Below are 24,064 nucleotides of genomic sequence, written 5' to 3'. Positions count from 1 at the left end.
ACAGAAGAAAAATGGCGAATCCTTACAGGATTAGGGGTGGAAAATGCTACGATGTACAATATGTGTTCTCTAGAGTATGATGTGCATTTTCAATTCTGTTGTCCCAGAGGACACAATAAGTTGTGTTGGAACAGCTAGTTAACCAGATTTTTTAAAAGATTTATATTTTATAACTTATACTTAACATAAATTGCAAAGGAGGAATTTTTTAATTACTATAAATATAGACTATTTAAATTATTTTGGAATGAATAAAAACTTCTAAGTATATCCTGCCCCTATGAAGGAAAAACAATAGGAAAAGAGTTATAGCATATTTGATAATGAAATTTAAAACTTATCAATGGCAGACACAAATATAGGGGAAAATGTTAGAAATTAAAACAATTTAAAATTATTAGAAAATAAAGACAAGTTTAACAGGAAAATAATAAATAGAAAAAAGTAAATTTAAATAACTCCAATTTATAAGAAGCACTTAAAAATCAGTCCTACTATGGCAAAAATAATAATGATAATATGCAGTTTCCCAGTGGGCGAAAAACTTGAAGACATTTCTCTAAAGAAAATATACAAATGGCCAACAGGTATATGCAAATATGTTCAGCATCACTAGTCATCAAGGAAATGCATATCCAAACACCAATGAGATATTGCCTCATGCCTATTAGCATGCCTATTATCAAAAAACAAAAGAAGCGTTGGCTAGAATTTAGGGAATTGAAACTCCTGTACACTGTTAGTGGAAACAGAAAATGGTGCAGTCACTATGAAAAATAATATGTCAGTTCCTCAAAACATTAAAAACAGAGTTATTATATGATTCAGCAGTCCCACTTTTAGGAATATGTCCAAAAGAAATGAAATCAGAACCTCAAAGAGTTACCTTCACACCCATGTTTACTGCAGCATTATTCACAAAAGCCAAGATATGGAAACAGCCTAAATGTCCATAGTCAGATGAACAAAGAAAATGTGTTAGACATCAGCTAGAATGGCAGAGTAGGTGATCTCAGTCTTTATTCCTCCTACAAGGAACAACAATTGGGCAAATATCCACAAATGAAAATAACTAGAAGAGATCAGGAATCCACTTAAGAAGTTTAAACAATAGAGCAGACCAAAAAAACCACAAGAATAACCACAAAAAAAAAATGGTAGAAAAAAACTGTTTCATTTTGCCTGCATCATCTCCTTCAGGCTGGCAGTGCTCAGCATGGAGAGGGCACTGCTCAGCTTGCAAGTTCCCCTTGCAGAGAAAAGGAGAGTGGGGTGAACCATCTTACACAGCCTACTGGAGCATTGCCCAAACAACCAGCTTAAGTTTCACCCATCCCAGATTGCTAGGGAGACCAACATAGCTGAGAAATCTGTAGACTGCTGGTAACAAAGAGAAATGATGAGGTCTATCAGTATCAGTCATGTGGTAGGAATCAATGCAGTCCCCAATAGCCTGATCTGAGCAGAATTCTGGTAGCCTTCTATACTGAGAACCTCAACAGTCCTCATGGATGTGACACAGGATTCTTTCAGTGACACTTTGCCAAGTGGAAATCTCCGTGGCCAGCAGAGCCTCTGCTGAGGCTTCACTGAGGCCCCCTGAACTCGTTCCACTCACTTGGCCTGGCAGGCTATGCTCCACTTATGCTTACTCACCGAGATCCCATGACACCCACCATAGCTCAGTGCTCAGCCCATGGCTGGTCTGGGTGTGCTGTGACTGACTTCCACCTTGAGTACTGGTATCTGGATGAGGGGGATGCAGCAGTGCCCAAAAACTCAAGAGATGCCAGCAACCATGGAGCCCAAAGAGATGTTACAGCTTTTGCTCTGGGAGTCAAGGTCTGAGCCCCCAGGAAGTGTTACAGTTCTTGTTCGTTCTCACTACCAGCAGCTTCAGCAAATGGGGGTGTGTCACAGCTCATTCAGTCCTACTGCCCACAGCTCAACAACTGGGGGTGTGTGGCACCCAGCAATTTTTTTTCACTCCTGTAGCTTAGTGAACAGGAGCGTGTGTTACAGCTCTTTTCACACCCACTGTTCAGCGGGTTGTGGATTCTTGTCCCACAACCAAGAGGAATGAAGCATGCAGACACCACAGAGTGAGCAAGGCTGATGAGGTTTTTATTGAGCGGCAGAAAAACTCGTAACAACAAGGGAGTAGCCAAAGTGGGTAGCCCTCTGTGTGAGAGTGGGGCTGAAAGCAGAGAGCCATCTGTGAGGCCGAGTCTGGGGTTTTTATGGGCTCAGAATGGAGGAATCTGTGCTGTCCATGGGCAGGCCTGGAAAAAACACCATTCGATTCAGTAAAAGGCATTGAGGAAGTTCTCAGTTCGGTTGTGGACTCCACCTGCAACTGGCAGCTCGGTTTTCAGGCTTCAGGTTGTCTTTGGCTTGAAGGTTGGGATTCACCACGGACTCATCCCTGTCTGCCTAGAATCTGTCTGTCTCCTGCCTTTATCAGCTGCACATACTACACTGCTTTCACTACCAGGGAACCCACAATGATAATTGCACAAACTACAGTACTTAACTCCACAGAGGACTCCAGCAGGTTTAGTCACTGACAAAATCAACATCCAAAGATCACAAAGAAGCAGGAAAACATGACATCGCCAAAGGAACAAAATTAATTTCTAGTCACCAACCCCAAAGAATTGGAGATCTATAAATTGCCTGGAAAAAATCAAAATAATTACCTAAGGAATCTTGGGGAACTACAAGAGAACACAAATAAATAGTTTAATGAAATCAGGAAGACAATCCAAGAACAAAATGAGAAGCTCAATAAAGAGACAGAAAATATTTTTAAAGAACCAAACAGAAATGTTGGAGCTGAAAAATACAACAGCTAAACTAAAAAAAAAAATGTAATAGAGGCTTGAACATCAGACTAAATGAAGCAGAATAAAAAAATAAGTGAACTCAAGACAGAGTATTTTAAATCATCCAGTAAGTGGAGATAAAATTTTAAAAAATGAATAAAACCTACAAAAGCCATGGAATACCATCAAGAGAGCTAACATTAGAATTATAGTAGGTTCAGAAGAAAAATAGAGAGAGCATTAGATAGAAAGCTTATTTAAGGGAATAATCATGGGAAACTTAGCAAGTATCAGGAAAGAAATGATCATCCAGTTGCATGAAGCCTAAAGTTCTCCAGTCAATTCAACCAAAAACAAAAAAAAAAAAAAAAAAAAGAATCCACAAACATACATTATCATCAAACTGGCAAAAATTAAAAACAAAGAGAGAAGCTTGTAAGCAGCAAGAGAAAAGAAGCATGTCATATACAAAAGGACCTAAATAAAGCTATCAGTGGATTTATCAGCAAGAACCTTGAGGATCAGGAGAGAATGAAATAATATATTCAAAGTGATGGAAGAAAAATAAAACTGCCATCCGGCAATATTTTTCCAGCAAAGCTGTCCTTCAGAAATGAAGAAGATAAATACTTCTTTAGGAAAAAAAAATAAAAGTTGAGTGAATCTTCACTATTGCCTGCCTTACAAGAAATTCTAAAGGGGGATTTTTAAGATTAAATAAAAGGCAGATAATTAGTAACTTTAAATATAAAACTAACTGGGAAAGTATATATATGGTTAAATTTAGAATATTCAAATACTATAATGGTGGTGGTGTAAATCACACCATCATTATAAAGTTATAAGGTGAAAGTATGAAAAATGACTATAGCTATAACAAATTCTTAAGACATATAAAAAATGTAAACTGTAACATCAAAAGCAAAATGTAAGAGAAGGGAAGTAAAAGTACAGAGCTTCTTTAGCAATCAAAGTTAAGATGTTATCATCTTTAAATGAATGGTAAAACAAGACGAATACTTATGTAAGCCTCATGGCAACCACATATTAAAAACCTATAGTAAATACACAAAAGATAAACAGAAAGGAATCAAAGCACACCACTGGAAAAAAAAAAGGATCAAATCAAAAAGGAAAACAACAAAGGAGTAATAAAGGAATAAAGGATCTACAAAACAACCAGAAAACAATAAATTGACAATAGTAAATCTTTACTTACCAACTATAAATAAACAAATTTTGCCAATCAAAAGACAAAGAGTGGCTGAATTGATTTATAAAAATAAGATCCAACTAAATGCTGCCTACAAGAAACTCACTTCACCTTTAATAACACACATAGACTAAAAGTAAAGGGACAAAAAACAAAAATATTCCATGAAAATGAAAACCAAAAAGGAGCAGTAGCAGTTACATGTATATCAGACAAAATAGACTTTAAACACTGTCACAAGAGACAAAGAAGGTCATTAGATATTGATAAGAAAGTCAGTTCCTCAAAATAATATAACAGTTATAAATACAAATACATCCAACATCAGAGCACCTAAATATATAAATCAAATACTAACAAATCTAAAGCAAGAGATAAACAGCAAGGCAACAATAATGGAGAGCTTTAATATCCTATTTTCAACAATGGATAAATCATCCAGAAAGAATGTTATTAAGAAAACACTGTCTTGAACAACTTCAGCCTAAATGAATCTAACAGACATTCACAGAATATTCAATCCAACAGCAGAACACACATTCTTCTCAAGCTCACATAGAATATTCTCCAGGACAGATTGTATGTTAAGCCACAAACAAGTCTTAACAAATTTCAGAAGACTAAAATCATATCAAATATATTTTCTGACCATAGTGGTATGAGACTAAAATCATTAATAAGAGGAAAACTGGAAAATTCATGTACATATAGAAATTAAACAACCATCAATGGGCCAAATGGACATGACATACAAAAAGGTTTGGGATGCAGCAAAAGTAGTTTTAAGGGAGAAATGTATAGTAATAAATGTTTACAAAAATAAAAGAGGAAAGTCCTCAAATTAACAACCAAACATTACAGCTCAATGAACTAAAAAAAGAACAAAGCCAAAGTTAGTAGAAAAAAAAGGAAATAACAAAGATTAGAAAAGAAATCAATGAAATTGAGACTAGAGAAACAGTAGAAAAGATCATGAAACTAAGATTGATTTTTGGAAATATAAATAAAATCAGTAATACTTGATCTACACTGAGAAAAAATAAAATAGGAGATTTAAATAAATAAAAGCCAAAATGAAAAAGGAGACATTACAACTAATGCTACAAAAAATATTAAGAATCATAAGATAATGCTATGAACCATTACTAGTCAAAAGATTGGATAACCTAAAAGAAATGGATAAATTCCTAGACACATACAGCCTACAAGACTGAATCATGAAGAAATAGAAAATCTTAACAGTAATGAGTAAGGAGATTGAATCAATAATAAAATCTCCTATCAAAGAAAATCCTAGGACCTGATGGCTTCATAATTGAATTCCACCAAATATTTTGAAAAGAACTAATACCAATCCTTCTAAAATCCTTCAAAAAAATTGAAGAGGAGGGGATATTTTAAACTCATTTTACAATGCCATCATTGCCCTCATACCAAAGCCAGATAAGGACACCAACAAGAAAAATAAATTATAGGCCAATATCCCTTATTAACAAAGGTCCAAAAATCTTCAACAAACTACTGGCAAACCAAATATGCCAGGACATTAAAAAGATATTGCATCATGACAAAGTAGGATTTATTCCTGGGATGTAAGAATTATCCAACATACACAATCAACAAATGTGCTACACCACATTAACAGAATAAGAAATAAAAACCATGAGATCATCTAAACAAATGCAGAAAAAGCATTTGACAAAATTCAACATTCTTTCACAATACAAAATTTTCAACAAATAAATTATAGGAATGTACCTCAACACAATAAAGCCTGTATATCACAAGCCTATGATAAACATTAAACTCAATGATGAAAAATTGAAATGTTTATCTCTAAGATCAAGAACAAGACCACTCTCCCTACTTCCATTCGACATAGTACTGGGAGTCATAACCAAAGTAATTAGGAAAAGAAAGAAAATGCATCCAAATAAAAAAGTTAGTGTCTCTGTTAGATGACATGATCCTGTGTGGAAAGAATCCTGAAGACTCTACTAAAAAACAGTTAGAACTAATAAGCAAATTCAGAAATTTTGCAAACTAACAAAATCAACAGAAAAATTCAGTTGCATTTCTTTACACTAATAATGATCTATAGAAAAAATCAAGAAAAAGTTATGAGCACATCAAAAACAATAAAATACTTAGGAATAAATTTAACTAAAGAGGTAGAATATCTGTACACTGTAAAGTATAAAACATTAATGAAATAAATTGTGGAAGACACAAATAAGTGAAACATATCCCATATTCATGAACTGAAAGAATTAGTATTGTTAAAAAATCCATACTACTCAAAATGATCTGTAGATTCAATGCAATCCCTATCAAAATGGAATGAACATTTTTCACAGCAATAGAAAAAATAATTCTGATATTCATATGCAACCACAAAAGAGCATGAAAAGCTAAAGCAATCTTGAGTGTAACTACAAAGCTAAAGGTATTAAATGTCCTGATTTCAACTCCATTACAAAACTGTAATAATCAAAACAGATGTTGCTGGCATAAAAACACACAGACCAATAAAACAGAATAGAAAGCGTGGAAATAAACTCACATACATACAGTCAACTAATTATTTCAACAAAGGCACCAAGAATATACAATGTAAATGACAGACTTCTATAAATGATGTTGGGAAATTTGATATCCATATGCAAAGAATCCATGCCTCTCTTATTCCAATCACAAAAGTTAATTCAAAGTGGATTGTAGACTTAACATAGGACCTGGCCCCATAAACTCCTAGGAGGAAGCATGGGGAAAAGTTCCTGGACATTGGTCTCATCTTTATTTGTTCGATGAAAGGGAAATCTACAGAATGGGAGAAAATATTTGTATACTATACATCCAATAAGGAGTTAATACCAAAAATATATAAAGAACTTATACAACCAAATAGCAAATAAACAAGCTTCTAAATAGGCAAAAGATATTTTAAAAATGATTTCATAAAATGGGCAAAGGATCTGAATAGACATTTTTCCCAAGAAGATACACAAATGGCCAACAGGTATATGGAAAAAAATGCTCAAAATCAGAAATAATCAAGGCAAATCAAAACCTCACTGAGATATCACCTACCACCTGTTAGATTGCCTTTTATCAAAAAATCCAGTGATAACATGTGTTGGCAAGGATGTAACGGAAACCTGATATGGTTTGGCTGTGTCCCCACCCAAATCCCATCTTGAATTGTAGTTACCGTAGTCCTCACATGTCATGGGAGAGACCCACTGAAAGGTAATTGAATCATGGGGGCAGTTTTCTCGTGCTATTCTTCTGATGGTGAGTAAGTTCTCACAAGATCTGATGACTTTATATGGGGCTTTATCCTTCACTCAGTTCTCAATCTTCTCTCTCTTGCCACCACGTAAAGAAAGACATGTTTGCTTCCTCTTCCACCATGACTGTGACTGTAAGTTTCCTGAGGCCTTCCCAGCCATGCTGAAATGTAGGTCAATTAAACCTCTTTCCTTTATAAATTTCCCAGTCTCAGATATGTCTTTATTAGCACTGTGAGAACAGACTAATACAAAGCCCTTGTAAACTTTTGGTGGAGATATAAATTAGTACAACCATTATTGAAGGCAGTATGTTAGGCTCCCCCCAAAAAAAATAATAAACCTCCCATATGATACAGCAATCCCACTTCTGGGTGTGTATGCAAAAGAAATAAAACCACTATCTTAAATACATATCTGCACTCTCAAATTCTCTGCAGTATTATAACACTAGCCAAGATATAAAAACAACTTAAGTGTTCATCTACAGATGCATAGATTTTTTAAATGTGGTACAAATACACATAATGGATTATTCAGCCTTAAAAAGAAGGAAATCCTGCCATTTGCTACAACATGGATAAACCTGGAGGACATTATGCTAAGTGCAATAAGCCAGACGCATAACGACAAATACTACTATATGATATCGCATATAGGTGGAATCTTTAAAAAAATCAAACTCATAGCAATGAAGAGTAGAGTGGTGGTTAGCAGGGGCTAGGAAATGCCAGGAAAAAGAAGATGTTGGTCAAAGGGTACACACCTTCAGCTGCAAGATGAGTAAGTACTGGAGACCCAGTGTACAGTAGCTTCAAATTTGCTAAGAAAGTAGATCTCCGCCGAGCACGGTGGTTCACACATGTAATCCCAGCACTTTGGGAGGCCGAGGCGGGTGGATCACAAGGTCAGGAAATCGAGACCATCCTGGCTAACATGGTGAAACCCCGTCTCTACTAAAAATACAAAAAAAAATTAGCCGGGCATGGTGGTGGGCGCCTGTAGTCCCAGCTACTCGGGAGGCTGAGGCAGGAGAATGATGTGAACCCGGGAGGCGGAGCTTGCAGTGAGCCGAGATGGTGCCACTGCCCTCCAGCCTGGGCGACAGAGCGAGACTCCGTCTCAAAAAAAAAAAAAAAGTAGATTTCAAGTGTTAACACACATACATACACACATTATACACAAATGATAATCATGTAACATGATGAATATGTTAATTAATTTGGTTGTGGTAATCATTTCATAAGTATGCATATGCCCTAAATACATGCAAATTTTATTTGTAAATCATACCTCAATGAAGCCTGAAAAAATTGTAGTATATATATGCAATGGATATTATTCAGCCTTTAAAAAGCAAGATACAGAAGGACAAATACTGCATGATCTCACTTATATGTGGAATCTAAAATACTCAAACTGGAGGTGGAATGGTGGTTGCCATGGGGTGGAAAGGAAAGGGAGAAATGAGGAAATATTGATTAAAGTTTACAAAGTCTCAGTTATGCAAAATGAATTTCATTGTTTCTTTTAATGGAGAGTTAATGCACAACATGGTGTCTGTATTACAATGCAATACTGTATTGGACAACTGAAATGTACTAAGGGAATAGATCTTAAGGGTTCACACCATACACACAAAAAGGTAACCCTGTGAGGTAAGGGATGTGTTAACTATCTTAAATGTGATCATCACTTCACAGTGTATACATATTTCAAAACATCAAGTTGCACACTTAAATATGTACAATTCTTATTTGTCAATTATACTTCAATAAAACTGGGAAAGGGGTATGAAGGAGAATAAGCTAGACCATGTGGCCACATGCTGGTTGACCTCCCACTAAAGGTCATTCCTCCTTTCAAATGGCTATCATAAATCTCTCTTCTGGGGGTTTCTGTATTTCCTCCCTCTCTCAGTCCCTTCAGGCACAATGGTTTAAACAGCTCCATCGCATCTTACCTCTGATTATAGCACTGGCCTGTGTGGTACTCTATGCCTATAAACTCACAGACAGCATCTCTTTAAATAAATCTTTATTATCCTATATTAAGTGTGTCATTAACTTCCTGATGGAACTCTAAATGATACAATTTTCCACAAATGTATCCTTCCTTGAGTGTATAAACTTGTTTCAAACTACTGACTGTACCTTTACAACTAAGATGCTTCAATATATTAGATAATATAAATTTTCACCCTCTCCTTTCTGTTTTAAGAACCTGGGGGGCTTCCATCTTCTGCTTTCATCCATTTATGTTGCCTCCTATGCCTACTGTACAGCTGTCATCTTAAGAGTGCCTTTGATCCCTTTGTGGTTCATAAGCATGATGACTGAGTTTTTGCACTCCTGCATGAGATGTATCTCCCTCAAACCTTATGACGTGCACATTACCTGACTCACATGAAGAAAGATAAAGGAAAAAGAAAAGAGATTGGGATCTTTTTAAAAATAGCTTTAGCCACCCTGCATTGCATATATTAATTTATTGATCTCATTTCTTCCTCTTGTTTTGCTGGGACACATTATCCCACACTTTCAGAAACAAAGAATACTTGTGAAGTAAACTTTATAAATTTTTGCGTGACTAAAGCTTTATTCTATCTTCCTGATAGATTTATTCTATATAGAATTCTAGGATGAAAATCAGTTTGACGAACTTTTCCACTGTATCCTAAGGATGAGTTTGCTACAGAGCATACTCATGCCATTTTAATTTCTGCTCATTTGTGAGCTATGTGGTTTTTTCTTAATAATTTTACAGTATTTTCAATCATTAAGATGATAAAATTTCATAGTAATGTGCCTTGGGATTTTTTTAAATCTTGTGCTGGGCATTCAGTAAATCTTTCGTATTGAGAAAATTAAGCTTTTCTGTTCTCAGAAATTCATTTTCATTGTTTCTTTTAAATCCATCCTTCTGTTTGTCCTCCTGGAATATGTGTGAGTTGAATGGTTTGCCCACAACTTGCCTTCTTATGTTTCTTGTTTTTATCTTTCCTATTTTCTATTTCTTTGACATTTTTACTCTACTTTCATAGAGACTGTACTTTTATGACTTCTTTGACTACTTGTTTTCTTATAATGCCATACTAATTTAATTTTGTTTATTGTTCTTTTTGATTTTATTTACTTTCCAAAAATAAGTTTTTCAATATTTTTTCAATGCATCGTATTCTTATTTAAAGATTACAAATATTTTCTTTCATTGATGAGAAGATACAGCTTTTTAAAGTTTTTTTTTCCCTGAATTACCTCTAATTCTACCAGTTTCCTTTTGGTTTTTTTTAAGACTGACTTTTTTCTTTTTTCAAAACCCTTATGTAAATGTTTAATTTATTGGTAGGCTTCTGGTTAGGGTTCCAGTAGAAAGGTAGCCATTTCTTTTGCAATCTCCAAAGGCAGATGTGACATTAACATTCATTTTCTTAAGCAAAGGTGCCAATATTCTGTCTGTGACTCATATGCCACCGATGGCATCTGGGAGCAGAAAGAGAGGATGGAAGATTGAACTGTTCCTTTCTCTTAACCTTCATTAGCAGCCCTGAACCTCATCTCCCCCGACCTGGCATCCTGGCATCCCAATCATCATAGGGATTCCAGGAAGAGAATCTCTGCCCTTTTCCTCACTATTCCTCTGTTGGTAATTTAGACTTAGCCTTCCTGATGCTGTCAAATCAGTTACTACTTTTTTGTCTTACATTTTCCAAACTTTTGTTGAAATGTCTTGGCATCTAACTCCTGTCCTGTTTTGTTCCTGTGGGTCTAAGCCATTTTTTTCTCACTGCAAGTGTTGTTGTTGTCATTGTTATTGTTATTATAATACTTCGCTCTTAGGAGGAAAAAGGAAACCTAATGTATTCTATCATTTTAAATATAATTTGTGTGTTTGTTGTTTATCTTAAAAAATCAGGAGTTAAAAAAAGGATAGAATTACCCTTTTGCAAAGGGAAAGTAATATGAAAATAACTATAAGGCAATGCAGTAACTATAAGGAAATTTTAATCATCAAAATGTTCATGGTGATCATGTATGAGACGGCTGGAGTAGACAAACCATTTTAAAGACTTTTCAAAAGTGCCACCAACCAACTACTATTAATATCAGATTGTCCACACTGGGCTTCAAAAGGAATATCTTTTTCTTATAAGGTCATTCTAAATTATTGAATTGAAGTTTAAAAGAATCTGAGGCAAGTCAATGCAATATTTTAATTGGACCACCATAAATAATGTCAGGTCCCCATTACTAAGGAAAAAAATTAGAAATTAGAGTTATAATCAACAGATTCTGACAAGTACCTACTGTGCAAGCCCCTCTGTTCCATACATGGAGAGTAGAAAAGAATATACATCACTTATATTCTTCATAAGTGGTGGATACCAGCTAAAAATCCATTAAAAAAGAGAAAAAAGTAAGTGATATTTTATAAATTATATACAGGATTGCTTAAGGCATATAGAAAATAAATGTTGAATAAAAATAATCAGGGCAGAATTCTTGAACAATATGATTCATGAGATAAGAACTAAGAAAATTTCTCAGGAGAAAAATGCCTTTCCCGGAATACTGAGAATACTTATCTGTTTTTCAACTTTACTAAGAATACCACAAAAAAGAAAATGTGTTTATTCCATTTTGTTCTTTTAAAGAACTGAAGACAAGTTCAACTAAAAATTTATAACAGAATTACATCTCCTTAGTCATTTCAATAGTACAAATATCAACTCATTTTAGTTGCTTTAATCTAGTCTGTGTATTTATTGCCAAAAAAGAGTAAGATTTCTTTCAGTAAAAATAGTATTATAGTAATGTAGTAGAAGAGTATTCAGATTTTCCAAGAGGGTCTTTAAAGAAATTGCTGTCCACCTCAAAATATGTAAAGTTATATTTTCTTTCCTGTACAGAAACCATCCTTCAGGCAATTTATTGATTGTAGGAAGTATATATTTCTATGTCTGCATTTGTTGTATTGCATTATAATTATCTCCTTGCAAATCTGTTTCCCCAACTAGATTTTGCAATATTTATAGGAAAATATTAGAAAAGGAAGAAAAAGAAAATGAAGTAAGGAAGGAAAGAAGGAGGGAACAACAGTGTAGCTTCTGGTAAATTAGACTTCTTTTTCGAAGAGACATGATCTGGTGTGAAGATATGACCAGGAATATCTTTCTCTTATAACCCCGTTCTAAATTATTGATTTGTAGCTTAAGAGAGTTTGATGTGGATAGAAGGGATCTAACGAGGTTAAATGAGCTATTGAGTAGCAGCGTTAACTCTTTTACTCTAGAAGTAAGAGAGGATAAACCTTGCCAAGCATGGAAAGGTTTAAGTTTAGCCTGTCTAAAATAGCCTCAAATTGTTTCCTGTTAGACAAAACATAAAAGCTGCATTTAGGAACAATTTTTTTAATTATTAATAAATTAGGGATCATTGAAGGTATCCACTAATTCTCTGATTTTGCAATTCTGACAAACTATCCTCTCTGCTTTTCCTTCAAGGAGATCTTGCTACTCCATAGGCGCCTCATGGCATTCTTTACATCCTCATTCCGCAGCGTATAGATGAGTGGGTTCAGCATTGGGGTGATGGTAGTATAGAACACAGACACAGCTTTATCCAATGGGAAAGTAGTGGATGGACGGAGATAAATAAAGATACATGGAACAAAGAAGAAAGTTACTACAGTCAGATGAGATCCACAGGTAGAGAGAGCTTTACGTCGGCTCTCTGCAGACTGTTTTCGAAGACTAAACAGAATGACTGTGTAGGAGGCCAAAAGAATGAGGAAACACCCCAGGGAGATGAGACCACTGTTGGCAACTACCAACATATTTACCAGAGTTGTATCAGCACAGGCAAGTTTTAGGACTGGGTGGACATCACAAAAGTAATGGTCTATAACCTGAGCATTACAGAAGGGCAGCTGGAAGGTCAGGAGGGTCTGAACAAAGGAATGACCCAAGGCCCCCAACCAGGACAGTGATGCCAGCACAGTACAAGCATTAGCACTCATGATGACAGTGTAACGGAGGGGTTGGCAGATAGCAGCATAACGATCAAAAGCCATGACGGTCAAAACAAAAATCTCAGCACAACCAAAAAAGTGGAAGGTAAACATCTGAGTTATACAGCCCCAGTAAGAAATAGTCTTTTTCTCAGAAACAAAGTCTGCAATCATCTTGGGTGCTGTGGCTGAGGAATAGGCAATATCCACAAAAGACAGGTTACTGAGGAAGAAATACATGGGTGTGTGTAGTCGGGAGTCAGAAAAGACCATAAGCAAAATGAGCAAATTTCCCACCACGATCACAACGTAGAAGAGGAGAAATAAAACAAAGAACATCAATTGCATTCCAAAATCTTGGGAAAGTCCCAGGAATATAAACTCAGTGACATTGTTGGCCACTTTCATGGGGCCCCAGGCAGGACTGGTAGAGTGACTCTGGTTCTCTGCAAAAATAAATATATGTTATAAACCATTGTAAGCGTGGTAAAGCCTAACAGTAAGAGTCTTGTGAAAATACCTACACGATGTTAAATATGGTAGAGAAAGTTCTTCATATTTCTTGAGCATAGTTCATGAATATTTTTCTTGTTATTAGCTTTATTTCCACATTACTGACTCACATTTGAATTTCTTCCATAATTAGTCTTATAGTTCCTTTTCTCCATACAAGAACCTAGAGAATCTGAGACTTTTTTGTTGAATTTAATGTTTTTCCCTAATCAGTGCTCTCTCTCCCCACCTCCAACTTCTCTTGTCAGAAATTTGCTTTGGAGTGAAAACTTTATTTAATTAAGTAATTAATTTTTTGAGGCAAAATAAAAGCATGAAGTCAGAGTATAAGATCTGATGTATAAAATTTCAGAATCCTTCAAAGATAATATATACTACTCACCCATAGAAAAGTAACATTTTATTTAATCAAGAGAGGAAGACTCAGATTCCAATTTCTCAATTAGATTGAAAGTCTCCATTCAATTAAAAATTAAGTCATTTTTGGTGCTTATAAATCAACATTGAGGAAGTCTGAATCATAAACCTTGATCTGCAGGTTGAAAATTCCATTTTGCTTGCCAATAAGGAATACATGAGAAGTGATCAACTTATACAGAGAAATACTTTTTTCTATGTTGCTCTGAAGAGTTGAAACATTTAAAAGTTATTGAGTTCCCTATCATCCTCAATCCCTTTGCAGGTCCTTGTCATGCTCAATCCCTTTGCCTTGAAAAAGACCCAGATAACTCTCTGTCCTTGTGATCATAGATAAAAATTAGGAATGAAATTTATTATACAGATAATGTTATAAATGATAGTTTAAAAATAAGTGTCTGAAGCCATTTTATAAACTATAATAGGAATGCTTACATCACACAGAGAAAATAATGGTTAAAAATAATCAGGAAAAAATTCTTAAAGGAGATTAATATTAGACAAGATCTAAAGTTTCTTGAAATAAAAATGGCTTTTATGGCCGGGCGCGGTGGCTCAAGCCTGTAATCCCAGCACTTTGGGAGGCTGAGACGGGCGGATCACGAGGTCAGGAGATGGAGACCATCCTGGCTAACATGGTGAAACCCCGTCTCTACTAAAAAATACAAAAAACTAGCCGGGCGAGGTGGCGGGCGCCTGTAGTCCCAGCTACTCGGTAGGCTGAGGCAGGAGAATGGCGTGAACCCAGGAGGCGGAGCTTGCAGTGAGCTGAGATCCGGCCACTGTACTCCAGCCCGGGCAACAGAGCGAGACTCCGTCTCAAAAAAAACAAACAAACAAAAAAAAAATGGCTTTTATGAAATATGAAAATTACAAGCTATTTTCCATCTTTACTCAGAATACCTCTTTTCTGCATGGACAGCAGAAAGAGCACTGCCCAGAAGCTGAATGGTGTAAGTTTGAGTGCCCTCATCAGCTTTATAACTTTGGATAAATCTATTTATCTTCCCTGAATCTCAGCTTTCTCATCTATAGAAGATGAATGATAAAATTTTTTACCTCACAAAACTGTTTCAGAATTCAAATGAGATCTATAGAACACGTTTTGAATTTATGAGGTGTTTCCTTTTAATTTGAATCTATCAAGTGGAATCTCTCCAGTAAGCACAATTTATAATTTGGTCTATTTTGTTATTATTTAAAAGCTATATAATGTAACTACTAGAAAATATTAAAAACATATATGATTTTATTTCTGAGATAATAGCTATAATATCTGCCCATATCCATTAAAGAAATATCATTAATAGTTGCTAACATTTACTGAGCATTTTACCATGTGCAGAATCGTGTGCTAAACTCTTTGCGTATGTTACTTCATTCCATCCTCACAATAATATCATAATTTTTATTATCTCCATTTTACAGAGCAGAGCACTAAAGATTAAAGAAGCAAATTGCCCAATATAATTTTTAGTGAAAGGGCTGGTATAATTGTAGTATTCTTATTCCAGAACACACCTAACTTACAAATCCTTAAATAAATGATAGGTAGATAGAAAGATTAGATAGACAGACAGACACATAGATAGATACATACATACATACATACATACATACATACATACATACATAGATACGTAGATAGATACATAGAAACATAGATACATAGATAAATTTCTCATAAAAGAACTGAATTTATTATTTATTTTATTTTATTGTTATTATTATTTTTTGGAGAGGAAGTCTCACTCTGTCTCCCAGGCTGGAGTGCAGTGGTGCAATCTTGGCCCACTACAAGCTCCACCTCCCAGGTTCAAGTGATTCTTCTGCCTCCGCCTCCCGAGTAGCTGGGATTACAGGCACTTGCCACCACAAAAAGAACTGAATTTAAACAATTGCTTTCTTATCGTGCAAAGTCCTTCAATTGTAGAATATGTTTCACATTCCTAAAATCATTGAATAGTTTGTGCCCCTTACCAACAAAGCCAAATTGTGCTCAGTCATCACCAGTTGGCAAAATCATTAGGGTTGAAAAAATGCTTAGGTAAATAGAAAACACTTATAATGTACTTACTATATACCAACTTTGATTCTAGATGTTTTACATATTATAGCTCATTTAATGCCCATAATGATCTTATAAAGTAGTATCTCACTCCTATTCCCACTTCAGAAATGAGGAAACTGAAGTACAGAAAGAGTAACTAACTTGCCCAAGGTCATAGAGCTAGTGACTGGCAGAGTTGGTATTTGAACCTAGGCAATGGGAGTTCATGATTTATTTTCCTAACTACTACGCATATCCTAGGTCTGATGGCATCAAAGCCACCAAATATGTTTCTCATTTGAAAGCCTTCAACCTTCTACAATAATCAAAAGACTCTTTTTCTTCTAATCATGAAAAGTTTTTTTTTTAATTATATATGCTATTTAGAGACAAAGACTATAGCTACAACTGGCAAGATCATCACAGCATAGAGTCTGTGCCCAACTCTTCTCACATTAAATTTACAGTGGGGATGTAATAACAAGTGATGGGATACTGATCATTAATTCAGTCATTATTTGATTTGGCAAGTATTGTCAATCAAGTGGAGGAGGTCCACATGTAAACTGTGACAGTTCTCTGGGAAAGGGCTCAAGAAGGAAGCCCAGGAGAGATAGGATTGCCTTTTCAAATGCTGTCACTGGGTGGAATTCTGATAGATGAGTTAGAGTTAACCTGATGAGGAGGAGGATTGCAGGGTGTGGGCACAAAAGAGTAGACAGGGCAGGAAGAACTTTGCAGGCCTAGCAAATAGAATATGTGAAGGTAAAAATCATCACACCATCCTCTTTGGGGAGTGCCAGCAAGTTGAGTATGATTCAGCACAGAATCCACATAGAAAAGTGGCAGAAGATGAGGCTGAAAAGAAGGCAAGCCTAGATTACAGAGTCTTGTGCGTTAAGCTTAAAAGTTAGCAATTGATCTTGAATTAATTGGGGTGCCATAAAGAAAGATCATGGCCACAGGAGGAAAGTAGCTGCGATGGAAGCTGGGGAAGAGAAGTTGTAAAAAAGAAGATGCCTGGAACCCCAACTTGTCTAGGTTCAAATTTCTGCTTCACCATTTACTAACTTTATGACTTTAGGCAAGTTACTTCACTTCCCTTTGCCTCAGTATTCTCAAGTGTAAAATGTGGATAAGAATAGTACATTTATATAGAGTGTTGTACATATTAAATAGATATTACATATAAAGCACTTATGTGCATAACATACTTTAAGTGAATATATAATTATCATTATCCATCTTAGCTATCAGAGAAAATGCTGATTGGAAGGAGAGACAGACACCTAGATAGGAGTCATCTTAGAACACTAACCTCCTTACTATATTAGCCTCTTGATTCTCATCTATATGCATGCTCATGCTTGTCCAAATCTTAGACTGTGTATCTACTGCTCACACTCACCCTCTCAAATATATTCCTTTCACTGGAGCAGCAACGGAGTACATTCTATATCCTTGCACAGATGTATTCAAGAGTTCAAGCATGGATGCCCAAAGATGTTTGGACCGCTGCTGTATTCACCCTGAGTGGTGACAACTCAACTTTATCTAGACTCCTCCTGAGGAGTTTATCAAATTAATCAAAGTCTAGGACTTAAGATCTTTTTGCTATCTTTGCTGGGAGAAACAGCACAGGATTTAAAGATAGAATAACTCACAGCTCTGCTTCTTCAGGCTATGTAACATTAACATAATTTTTCTAACATCTATTAACCTCCCCTGTGACATAATGCTACCCATGGTAAGACTCAAATTAGACAATGGACAAAAAAATCTATAAACAATCTGCCAGACTAACTCTTGATCATTTTTGTGGTAGAATTTCAGGAACACTGGTATCAGACATCTGAACTCTATGAACCAGAGCCTCTATGGGATGGATTGTTTCTACTGGTCTACCCAGGTTCTTAGGTTAAACTTGATCTCTCTAAGACAATGCTAAAGAATATATATTAGTTAAAATGGGATTTGTGTAATTAAAGAAAAAAGTTTCCTCGTTTATTTAACTCCATGAGCCTATACAAATTATTTCCAATAGAACAACTTCAAAGAATGCAACTCTTGGAATCTTCTGGGAAAGAGATTGTCTTAGTCCCTCTCCTGAGAGATTTACAAAGGGCAGCCATATACTATTCTGGATCTCTTTCCTAACAGCAAGTTCTATCTCATGGAAAACTTTTCGTACAATAGTGTTCTTGACTTCAATATCCCTCATAGAGACATTATGACACATGTGCATGCTTTTATGTCTCTTGTTACCTGACATTATTTTATTACTTATTAATCCTATCCTGTTCCTCTAATCGGCCCCAATTGAGGAAACAATTTACTAATCTTTGTGGAGCTGAAAGATAAGGAAAAATATTGAAAAAATCTGCAAATGAGTTAGCATAGCACAATGTATAGATTGTTTAAGGTATCATCGATTTGATTTATATTTCATAAGTACCAATATTAATGCATCCTTTCACTTAATAAATATTTACTAAACTTAATGCGACCCAATTCCTGACATAAAACCATTTATATTAGAGCAGCAGTTTTAAATGACCTCCCTAAATCATCTGAGACTGAAGCATAATTTATGTTAAGTCCTATACTTATCTATGTATAAAGGATTTTAGAGATTGTTTGATTTTATCACACTCATCTAACCATTGGGAAAAAAATAAGGTACAGAGAGGGGAATTAAATTATCTAAGTTTACTGATGATGATAAACCTAGTAAACCTAGGACTGAATTCCAATTGAAATTATATTGACACACACTTTAAATTGTAATATACTATTTCTTAAATTAATTACTAGAACAGACGTTATAAAGCAGGTGAAGAATTTATAGAAGTAAAGAATTTATCTTCGAATGTAATTTGAATCAATGACAACTGACCTTGCCTCTTTCACTGGTGGTTAAGGTATCATTCTAGATGGAAAGCTTACCCTGGACTTTTTCTTGAGTGTGGTCCCACCGCATGGATTTGAACAATCCAAGATCTTGGATCAGAAAAGCCTTTGAAATAAAAATGTGATCGATACCAAGATACGCACACTAAAAGACTGAGATTTATATAATGATGCTTCTCTTATATACGTGCCACATTTCCTCTTGTACAGCCTAAAAAGCGGTCTTGAGTTTGTTTTCTCTTTCTTTCTCTTCTTTCTCTCGCTGTCTCTCCCTCAGAAAGATAGTATTTTGTGAGTTTACAGCCATGCCATAGCTTCTGATCTTGGTATGCAAAAGATTTCTACGTTCCTGGATGCCAAAGGGAAGAAACTCTCAGGAATCTTTATGCATCATCAAAACCCTGAGGGAAATGATGGACAAGTGATTGGGTAAGCAGCTGGAGAATATGATTAGGCAGAGAAAGTGCAAGTGTAGTCTCTACTAAATAACTCCTTGTAAAACCATGCTGAAAGCTGGCTGAAAATAAGGCTTTTAATTAGGGTATTGAAGATGAAGAGTTGGTCAATATTTCCAGCAGAAGCAGCAGCATGTTCAGAGGCATAGAAATATGAGGAAACTGCACATAGTTCAGAGGTTCAAACAGTGGAACAGGACTGGGCAAAAATTTGAATTAGGATTGATAATTGATCTTGGAACAAGTTTTTCTACTAGAACAAGGCCTAAGGTGTAGAGTGGTGGTGTAGTATGAGAAATATTATTATCCTAGATTTTCTTATCACCATGCAGAACCTATACCCCGATAGAATCTCATAATATGTGTACCAGAATCTGAGGTAGGATAGAACACGGAAACAAGAAAGTATAGGTTTGATGAAATAAGAGGGAGAAACTGGTAGGGCTAGGATGTATATGTTAATTGACTCAACTGAGCCATTTTACTATGTAGACATATTTCAAAACATCATGTTGTACATGACAAATATATACATGTTTTACATGTCAAGTAAATAAATAAGAAACCATGCACAGATGTGGGCAGAGTGGAGGGGGAGTCAAATGTTCACTTAAAGAGATAAAAACTAGAACTGCACTGTATTTATGTTATAGATTTCACCATTTCCTCTAAGTAATGGAAGCTCATCAAGTATTTTCAAGTATTTATTTACAGAATAATTTCAAAAAGCTTTTTGGGAACATAAAGAACATAAGGACAATAAATTAAATAACTGCCATGATAAATAAAAAGTGGACAACATGAGTAAGCCATTTCCTTAAGGAAGAACAAAAGAAATCTGAATAAAAGGTACAATGTAATTAATAATAATGCATCAATATTGGTTTATTTGTCTGACAAATGTACCATAGTAATATAACAATAAGAAAAATAGCATGAGGTGTAATTATATTCTGTGATATCCAACATTTATGTAAATCTGTAACTATTCCAAATTTTAAAAATTATTAAATTTAAAAATGATTTTATAAAATCTTCGAAAGCATGTTGTAAGCCAGAAATTTGGGAGGGCCTATAAACATCTGCTTTATTCATTCCCTTTCATTCCCTTTTTAATTTCAACTTTTATTTTAGATACAGAGGGTACATGTGCAGGTTTGTTATGTGGATTTGTTGCACCAAGGTAGTAAGTATAGTATTCAACAGGTATTTTCCCAACCCATCCCCCACCCTTCCTCACACCTCTTGTAGTCCGCAGTGTCTATTGTTCCCATGTATATGTCCATGTGTGCTTAATGTTTAGCTCCCACTGGTAAGTGAGAACATGTAGTATTTGACTTTCTGTTCCCGAATTAATTTGCTTAGGATTATTGCCTGTAGCTCCATTCATGTTGCTGCAAAAGACATGATTCCATTCTTTTTTGTGGTTGCATAGTATCTAATAATGTATAAACCATATTTTCTTTATCTAGTCTACCATTTATGGGCACCTAGGTTGATTCTGTCTTTACTGAATAGTGCTGAGAAGAACATACAAGTGTATGTGTCTTTTTGGTCTTTTTGGCATAATCTATTTGTCATAATCTATTTTTATATATATATATATGTATATATGTAATAGAGAGAGAGAGAGAAATAGGATTGCTGGATCAAATAGTAGCTTTGTTCTAAGTGATTTGAGAAGTCTCCAAAATTCTGCCCACGGGGCGAACTAATTTACATTCCCAACAACACTGTATAAGCACTCCTTTTTTTTCTATAGGCTCACAAGCATCTGTTGTTTTTGACTTTTTAATAATGGCCATTCTGATTGGCATGAGATGGTATCTCATTGTGTTTTTGATATGAATTTCTCTGACAATTAGTGATGATAAGCATTTTTTCATATGTGTGTTGGCTGCTTGTATGTCTTTTTATTGAGAATGATCTATTCATGTCTTTTTCCCATTATTAATAGGGCTATTTGTTTTTTGTCCATTGTATTGTTTAAGTTCTATTTACATTTGGGATATTAGACCTTTGTCAGATGCATAGTTTGCAAATATTTTCTCCCATTCTGTAAGTTGTCTGTTTCCCTTCTTGATATTTTCTCTTTCTGTATAGAAGCACTTTAGTTCACCTAAGTCCCACTTGTCAATTTTTGGTTTTGTTGCAATTTCTTTGGGGGACTTAGCTAATTTTTTTCCCAAGGTCAATGTCAAGAAGAATATCTCCTAGGTTTTGGTCTAGGATTTTTATAGTTTGTGGTCTTACATTTAAATCTTTAAGCCATCCTGTTAGTTTTCTTATATGGTGAAAAGCAAGGGTCTAGCTTCATCTTCTTGCACTTTTCACCTCAAGGAATTAGAAAATAAAGGACAAACCAACTCCCTAGCTAGCAGAAGAAAAGAAATAACTAAAATTAGAGAACAGCCTAATGAAATTGAGGTGCAAAAATCTATACAAAAGGTCAATGAAACCAAGAGTTAGTCTTTTGAAAAAATAAGACTGATAGACTGCTAGTTAGATTAAAAATAATAAAAAAGAAGATCCAAATGATTATAGTCAAAAAGGACAAAAATGACATTACAACTGATCCCACAGAAATAAAAAAGATCCTCAGAGAATACTGTGAACAACTCCATGCACATAAATTAGAAAATCTGGAAGAAACTGATAAATTCCTGAAACCTCACAATCTCCTAAGATTGAATTAGGAAGAGATTGTAATCCTTAATAGACAAATATCAAGCTCTGAAATTGAATCAGTAATTAAAAAAAGAAACTCTACTAACCAAAAGAAGCCCAGGACCAGAGGGATTCGCAGTTAAATTCTACCAGACATATAAAGAAGAAATGGTACCAATCCTACTGAAACTATTCCCAAAAAAAAATCAAAAAGGAAGGGTTCCTCCCTAACTCATTCTATAAAGCTAACATCAGCCTATTGCCAAAATCTGGCAGAGACTAAACAAAGAAAGAAAACATCAGGCCAATATCCTGATGGACATGGATGCAAAAATCCTCAACAAATACTAGCAAACCGAATTCAGCAGCACATCAGTAAGTTAAGTCACTATGATCAAGTAGGCTTTGTTCCTGGGATGCAAGGTTGACTTGACATATACAAATCAATTTGATTCACTACATAAACTGAATAAAAAATAAAAACGATATGATCACCTTAATGGATGCAGGAAAAGCTTTTGATAACACTCAACATCCCTTCATGATAAAAATCCTGAACAGACTTGGTATCAAAAGACCATACCTCAAAATAATAGCCATCTATGACAAACCCATAGCTAACATGATATTGAATGGGCAAAAGCTGAGACCATTCCTCTTGGGACCTGGAACAAGACAAGGATGTCCACTCTCACAACTCCTATTCAATATAGTACTGGAAGTCCTATTTACAGCAATCGGGAAAAAAAGAAAAAAGAAAAGTCATATAAATAGGAAAGGAAGAAGTCAAACTATGTATTTTCACTGATAATGATTCTATAGTTTAAAAACTCAAAAGACTTTACCAAAAGGCCACTAGAACTGATAAACAATTTTAGCAAGGTTTCAGGATACAAAATCAATGTACAAAAACCAGTAAACATTTCTATATGCGAATAATGCCCAGGCTGAGAGTCCAATCAAGAGCATAATTGCATATACGATAGCCACAAAGAAAATGAAATACCTAGGAAAACATTTCAGCAAGATGAAAGATCTCAACAAGCATAACTACAAAACACTGATCAGAGAAATCAGAGACAACACAAATTAACGGAAAAACATTTTGTGCTCATGAATTGAAAGACTTAATGTCATTACAATGGCCATATTGCCCAAAGCAATATACAAATTCAATGCTATTCCTATCAAACTATCAACGTCATTCTTCACAGAATTAGAAAAACCTCTTCTAAAATTCATATGGAACCAAAAAAAGAGCTCAAATAGCGAAAGCAATCCTAAGCAAAAACAACAAAGTCAGAGGTATTACATTACCTGACTTCAAACTATAAGTCTACAGTAACCAAAACAGCATGGTACTGGCACAATAAAAAGACACATAGGCCAATGAAACAGAATAGAGAATAGGTGTGTGGGACAAAGCCACACACTTACAGCCCTATAATCCTCAACAAAGTAGACAAAAACAGGCAATCTTCATTGAATTGGATAGCCCCCTAATTCAATGAAGAGTGCTCAGATAACCAGCTAGCCATAAATAGAAAAAAAAAGACCTAAAATATAAATATTTTACATAATTTTGAGGGCATATACATCACCTAACATAAAAGTTATTATGCCAAGGCCAGTTTCAATATGAATAAGGCAGTTATTAGGAATTTTGCTGTCACCTGATAATGGTCTGGAGTCAGGTTCATCTTTCTGTTCTTTGA

General features: G+C 35.1%; 1 protein-coding gene and 1 non-coding gene across 4 annotated transcripts in view; one reads left to right on the top strand and one right to left on the bottom strand.

Moving 5' to 3' along the window:
* LOC105499212 (olfactory receptor 4N4C) overlaps nucleotides 1-24,064 on the bottom strand; it is a 98,594-nt gene that overhangs the window by 30,854 nt on the left and 43,676 nt on the right. The gene's annotated exons all lie outside the window — the stretch shown is intronic.
* On the top strand, nucleotides 9,636-9,734 carry LOC112423167 (small nucleolar RNA U13). Its single transcript, XR_003013636.1, has one exon. It is a non-coding gene; the product is annotated as a small nucleolar RNA U13 (small nucleolar RNA).

The sequence above is a fragment of the Macaca nemestrina genome, chromosome 7, assembly GCF_043159975.1.
Source record: "Macaca nemestrina isolate mMacNem1 chromosome 7, mMacNem.hap1, whole genome shotgun sequence".
Taxonomy (NCBI): domain Eukaryota; kingdom Metazoa; phylum Chordata; class Mammalia; order Primates; family Cercopithecidae; genus Macaca; species Macaca nemestrina.
Note: the sequence above shows the minus strand (reverse complement) of the source record. Positions and strands in the feature narration are given on the sequence as shown.